This window comes from Magnolia sinica, chromosome 14 (assembly GCF_029962835.1).
Source record: "Magnolia sinica isolate HGM2019 chromosome 14, MsV1, whole genome shotgun sequence".
Classification (NCBI taxonomy): domain Eukaryota; kingdom Viridiplantae; phylum Streptophyta; class Magnoliopsida; order Magnoliales; family Magnoliaceae; genus Magnolia; species Magnolia sinica.
In genome coordinates, this window is record NC_080586.1 from 35,910,911 (window position 1) to 35,917,411 (window position 6,501).

Below are 6,501 nucleotides of genomic sequence, written 5' to 3' on the forward strand. Positions count from 1 at the left end.
TTCCGTGTCCAATAGTACTTTAACCCTCATAACTTTCTCTTCAGATGTTGAATTTAGATTATATCAGCTCATTGCAATGGTAACTTGTCATGCTTCCAAGTTGCACTAGAATTGCCTAATTCAGAGACCGTTCGATATGCCCAAAGCACGTTGGAACTCTTCGATCGTCATTTTACAATATGGAGAGTTAATCTTTCCAAATCACATAATCTAATGGAGATGCCTATAACTCCATCATTTGATGTTGGATTGGGTTGATTTTTGGTAATTTGAAAGGTACTTTAGTGCTCTTTCATTTCTGATTGGAATCGTCGTATTCTGAGACCATTTGGGCATCCGTAAGTGGGATCGCAATCGTCGGTCTTGAATTTTTCCTTGTCCAATAGTAACCCTCATAACTCTCTTCGGAGGTCAAATTTTGAGTATTTCAGCTCATTGCAATGGTAACTTGTTAAGTTTCCAAGTTGCACCAGAATTGCCCAATTCAGAGACCGTTCGATATGCCCAAAGCACGAGGGAACTCTTCGATCGTCGTTTTACAATATGGAGTGTTAATCTTTCCAAATCGCACGATCCAATGAAGACAACTATAACTCAATCATTTGACATTGGATTTTGTCAATTTTTGGTCATTTGAAAGGTACTTTAGCACTCTTTCATTTCTGACTGGAATGGGCGTATTCAGAGACCATTTGGGCATCCGTAAGTGGGATCACAGTTGTTGGTCCTGAATATTTTCTCCACTTCCTTGTCCAATAAAAACCCTCATAACTCTCTCTTCAGAGGTTAAATTTAGAATATTTCAGTACATTGCAATGGTAACTTGTAAAGCTTCCAAGTTGCACTAGAATTACCTAATTAAGAGACCGTTCGATATGCCAAAAGCACGTCGGAACTCTTTGACGTCATTGTACAATATAGTGTTAAACTTTTCAAATCGCGCTATCCAATGGAGACGCCTATAACTCCATCATTTGATGTCGGATTGGGTCAATTTTTGGCAATCTAAAAGGTACTTTAGTGCTTTTTCATTTCTGATTGGAATCGTCGTATTCGGAGACCATTTGGGCATCCGTAAGTGGGATTGCAATCGTCGGTCCTGAATTTTCCTTCATCACCTTGTCCAATAGTAACCCTCATAACTATCTCTTCAGAGGTCAAATTTAGATTATTTCAGCTCATAGCAATGACAACTTGTCAAGCTTCCAAGTTGCACCAGAATTGCCTAATTCAGAGACCGTTTGATTTGCCAAAAGCATGTTGGAACTCTTTGACATCATTATACATTATGGAGGGTTAAACTTTCTAAATTGCACTATCCAATGGAGACGGCTATAACTCCATCATTTGATATCAGATTGGTTCGATTTTTGGCAATCAGAAAGGTACTTTAGTGCTCTTTCATTTCTGACTGGAATCATCGTATTCGGAGACCATTTGGGCATCCGTAAGAGGGATCGCATTCGTCGGTCCTCAATTTTTCCTTCATCCCCTTGTCCAATAGTAACACTCATAACTCTCTCTTTAAAGGTCAAATTTAGACTATTTTAGCTCATTGCAATGGTAACTTGTCAAGCTTCCAAGTTGCACCAGAATTGCCTAATTCAGAGACCGTTCGATATGTCAAAAGCTCGTTGGAACTCTTCGATCGTCATTTTACAATATGGAGTGTTAATCTTTCAAAATCACACGATCCAATGGAGACACCTATAACTCAATCATTTGACGTTGAATTTTGTCAATTTTTGGTCATTTGAAAGGTACTTTAGCGCTCTTTCATTTCTGATTGGAATGGGCGTATTCAGAGACCATTTGGGCATCCGTAAGTGGGATCACAGTTGTCAGTCCTGAATTTTTTCTCCACTTACTTGTCCAATAGAAACCCTCATAACTCTCTCTTTAGAGGTTGAATTTAGAATATTTCTGTGCATTGCAATGTTAACTTGTAAAGCTTCCAAGTTGCACTAGAATTACCTAATTAAGAGACCGTTCAATATGCCAAAAGCATGTCGGAACTCTTCGACGTCATTGTACAATATAGAGTGTTAAACTTTCCAAATCACGCTATCCAATAGAGACGCCTATAACTCCATCACTTAATGTCGGATTGGGTCAATTTTTAGCAATCTAAAAGGTACTTTAGTGCTTTTTCATTTCTGACTAGAATCGTCGTATTCGGAGACCATTTGGACATCCGTAAGTGGGATCGCACTCGTCGATCCTAAATTTTCCTTCATCACCTTGTCCAATAGTAACCCTCATAACTATCTCTTCAGAGGTCAAATTTAGATTATTTCAGTTCATAGCAATGGCAACTTGTCAAGCTTCCAAGTTGCAGCAGAATTGCCTAATTCAGAGACCGTTCGATATGCCAAAAGCATGTTGGAACTCTTTGACATCATTGTACATTATGGAGGGTTAAACTTTCCATATCGCGCTATCCAATGGAGACGGCTATAACTCCATCATTTGATGTCAGATTGGTTCAATTTTTGGTAATCTGAAAGGTACTTTAGTGCTCTTTCATTTCTGACAGGAATCGTCGTATTCGGAGACCATTTGGGCATCCGTAAGAGGGATCTCAGTCGTCGGTCCTCAATTTTTCCTTCATCCCCTTGTCCAATAGTAACACTCATAACTCTCTCTTCAGAGGTCAAATTTAGACTATTTTAGCTCATTGCAATGGTAACTTGTCAAGCTTCCAAGTTGCACCAGAATTGCCTAGTTCAGAGACCGTTCGATATGCCAAAAGCTCATTGGAACTCTTCGATCGTCATTTTACAATATGGGGTGTTAATCTTTCCAAATCGCGCGATCCAATGGAGACGCCTATAACTCCATCATTTAATGTTGGATTGGGTTAATTTTTAGACATTTGAAAGGTACATTAGTGATCTTTCATTTCTGACTGGAACCGTCGAATTCCGAGACCATTTGGGCATCTGTAAGTGGGATCGCAGTCATCGGTCCTCAATTTTTCATTAATCTCCTTGTCCAATAGTAACCCTCACAACTCTCTTTTCAGAGGTCAAATTTTAACTATTTCAGCTCATTGGAATGGTAACTTGTTAAGTTTCCAAGTAGCATTAAAATTGCCTAAGTTAGAGACCGTTCGATATGCCCAAAACACGTTGGAACTCTTCGATCGTCATTTTACAATATGGAGTGCTGATCTTTCAAATCATGCGATCCAATAGAGACACCTATAACTCCATCATTTATTGTCGGTTGGGTTAATTTTTGGTCATTTGAACGGTAGTTTAGTGCTCTTTCATTTCTGACTTGAATCGTTGTATTCCGAGACCATTTGGGCATCCAAAAGTGGGATCGCGTCGTTGGTCCTGAATTTTTCCTCCACTTCCTTGCCCAATAGTAACCCTCATAACTCTCTTTTAGAGGTCGAATTTAGACTATTTTAGGTCATTGCAATGGTAACTTGTCAAGCTTCCAAGTTGCACCAGAATTGTCTAATTCAGAGACCGTACGATATGCCAAAATCACGGTGGAACTCTTCGATAGTCATTTTACAATATGGAGTGTTAATCTTTCCAAATTGCGCGATCCAATGGAGACGCCTATAACTCCATCATTTGATGTCGGATTGGGTCAATTTTTGGTAATTTGAAAGGTACTTTATTGCTCTTTAATTTTTGACTGGAATTGTCATATTCCGAGACCAAAGGGCCATCTGTAAGTGGGATCGCAGTCGTCGGTCCTGAATTTTTCCCTCATGGCCTTGACCAATAGTAACCCTCATAACTCTATCTTCAGAGGTCAAATTTAGACTATTTCAGCTCATAACAATGGAAACTTGTCAAGCTTCGAGGTTGCACCAGAATTGCCTAATTTAGAGACCGTTCGATATGCCAAAAGCATGTCGGAACTCTTCGACGTCATTATACAATATGGAGTGTTAAACTTTTCAAATCGTGTTATCCAATGGAGATGCCTATAAATCAATCATTTGATGTCGGATTGGGTCATTTTTTGGTAATTTGAAAGGTACTTTAGTGCTCTATCATTTCTGACTGGAATCGTCATATTCAGAGACCATTTGGGCATCCGTAAGTGGGATTGCAATCGTCGGTCCTGAATTTTTCCTTCATCACTTAGTCCAATAGTAACCCTCATTACTCTCTCTTCTGAGGTCGAATTTAGACTATTTCAGCTCATAGCAATGGTAACTTGTTAAGCTTCCAAGTTGCACCAGAATTGTCTAATTCAGAGACCGTTCGATATGCCAAAAGCATGTTGGAACTCTTCGACGTCATTTTACATTATGGAGTGTTAAACTTTCCAAATCACACGATCCATTGGAGACATTTATAACTCCATCATTTGATGTCAGATTGGGTCATTTTTTGGTAATTTGAAAGGTACTTTAGTGCTCTTTAATTTCTGAATGGAATCGTCGTATTCCGAGACCATTGGGCATCTATAAGTGGGATCGCAGTCGTCGGTCCTGAATATTTCCTTCATCCCCTTGTCCAATAATAACCCTCATAACTCTCTCTTCAGAGGTTAAATTTAGACCATTTCAGCTCATTGCAATGGTAACTTGTCAAGCTTCCAAATTGCACAAGAATTGCCTAATTCAGAGAGCGTTCGATATGCCAAAAGCACGTTGGAACTCTTCGATCGTCATTTTACAATATGGAGTGTTAATCTTTCTAAATCACACGATCCAACGAAGACGCCGATAACTTCATCATTTAATGTCGGATTGGGTCAATTTTTGGACATTTGAAAGGTACTTTTGTGATCTAACATTTCTGACTGGATCATCATTTTCTAAGACCATTTGGGCATCCGTAAGTGGGATCGTAGTCATCGGTCCTAAATTTTTCCTTCATCTCCTCATCCAATAGTAACCCTCTTAACTCTCCCTTCAAAGGTCAAATTTTGACTATTTCAACTCATTACAATGGTAACTTGTTAAGTTTCCAAGTAGCACCAGAATTGCCTAATTCAGAGACCGTTCGATATGCCAAAAGCATGTTGGAACTCTTCAATCGTCATTTTACAATATAGAGTGTTAATCTTTTCAAATCGCGTGATCTAGTGGAGACGCCTATAACTCCATCATTTGATGTCAAATTGGGTCAATTTTTGGTAATTTGAAAGGTACTTTAGTGCTCTTTCATTTCTGACAGGAATCGTCGTATTCCGAGACCAAATGGGCATCCGTAAGTGGGATCGCAGTTGTTGGTCTTGAATTTTTCCTTCATCGCCTCGACAATAGTAACCCTCATAACTCTCTCTTCAGAGGTCGAATTTAGACTATTAAAGCTCTTAGCAATGGCAACTTGTCACGCTTCCAGGTTGAACCAGAATCGCGTAATTTAGAGACCGTTCGATATGCCAAAAGCACGTCAGAACTCTTCGACGTCAATGTATAATATGGAGTGTTAAACTTTTCAAATCGCGCTATCCAACGAAGACGCCTATAACTCCTTCATTTAATGTCTGATTGGGTAAATTTTTGGCAATCTGAAAGGTACTTTAGTGCTCTTTCATTTCTGACTGGAATCGTCGTATTCGGAGATCATTCAGGCATCCGTAAGTGGGATCGCAATCGTCAGTCCTAAATTTTTCCTTCATCTCCTTGTGCAATAGTAACCCTCATAACTCCCTCTTTAAAGGACGAATTTAGACTATTTCAGCTCATAGCAATGGCAACTTGTCAAGCTTCCAAGTTGCACCAGAATTGCCTAATTCAGAGACCGTTCGATATGCCCAAAGCATGTTGGAACTCTTCGACGTCATTTTACAATGTGGAGTGTTAAACTTTCCAAATCATGCGAACCAATGGAGACGCCTATAACTCCATCATTTGATGTTAGATTGGGTATTTTTTTGGTAATTTGACAGGTACTATAGTGCTCTTTCTTTTCTGACTAGAATTGTCGTACTTCGAGACCATTTGGGCATCCGTAAGTGGGATCGCAGTCGTCGGTCTTGAATTTTGCCTTCATCCCCTTGTCCAATAGTAACCCTCATAACTCTCTCTTCAGAGGTCGAATTTTGACTATTTCTGTTCATTCCAATGGTAACTTGTTAAGCTTCTAAGTGGCACAAGAATTGCCTAATTCAGAGACCGTTCGATAAACCAAAAGCACGTTGGAACTCTTTGATCGTCATTTTACAATATGGAGTGTTAATCTTTCCAAATCACCCGATGCAATGGAGAGGCTTATAACTCCATCATTTAATGTCAGATTGGGTCACTTTTTGGTCATTTGAAAGGTACTTTACTAATCTTTCATTTCTGACTGGAATTGTCATATTCCGAGACCATTTGGGCATCCGTAAGTGGGATCGCAGTCATCACTCCTGCATTTGTCCTTCATCTCCTTATTCAATAGTAACCCTCATAACTCTCTCTTTAGAGGTCAAATTTTGAATATTTCAGCTCATTGCAATGGTAACTTGTTAAGTTTCCAAGATGCACCAAAATTGACTAACTCAGAGACCGTTCGATATGCCCAAAGCACGTTGGAA